Consider the following 869-nt stretch of genomic DNA (forward strand, 5'->3'; position numbering starts at 1 on the left):
CATATTTAAGATTTTCAAGAATGAGACAAATCTGTTCATAATAATCACTTTACAACTGATGGTATTTTAGTTAGTTTATATTCATCTCAGATTTTAAAGGCAATTTCATGGCACTTTATAGTTTATTCAAAATTATGCAACATTTTGGTGTTGCTTTTCCTCATTTGTGAGTTCACAAATGTAGAGAAAGCTGTCTCATATTATAACTTTCCTCATATAGGAGAGTGGAACTCAGCACATCTGAAAGTGCATAATATAACAGAATTACCCAAAATGATGTTCAGTTAAAACATCAGGAGATTTACTGAGAATGTGAATTAAGAGAGCTTTCCTTGACTGCAGGCCCAGAGGATTAGGTATGGATACATTTCTTTAGAAACAATCATCCCCAGTTTCGTTTTGTTTTGTTTTGTGTTTGCCTAGTCTTCCTTACCTAATGGACGCCAAATTAGCAGCAAGTTTTCTTAAAATTGTTTAGGAATGTTTGGTTGATTTTATAAATAGAAATGAAAGAAATGATGGTTACTAAACTAATTTGTAAATCATGTATACTTTATGCTAAACAAGTCTTCAGTAGCTGCTTTCTAAAAATGTAATCTAAAATTACACTTGATTTGACAGCTGCCACTCTATTCAGTCAAAATATTGAAATGTCAGCCTTTCAGTTATAAGAAAATGGGAAAATTCAGGTTAATCAACATATTTATTGAACAAAAAAGGACACATAAGTGGAATTTTTATGTCAAAATATTTCATTTTTAGTAAGGACTTATCTGGCATACTTTTGGTGGCACTAAAAACAGTTACCAATTATTCTTGTCACTCAAATAATCACATTTTATAATAAATGTTCATACACTGCATGGGTG

This window comes from Lipotes vexillifer, unplaced genomic scaffold (genome assembly GCF_000442215.2).
Source record: "Lipotes vexillifer unplaced genomic scaffold, Lipotes_vexillifer_v1.1 scaffold295, whole genome shotgun sequence".
Taxonomy (NCBI): domain Eukaryota; kingdom Metazoa; phylum Chordata; class Mammalia; order Artiodactyla; family Lipotidae; genus Lipotes; species Lipotes vexillifer.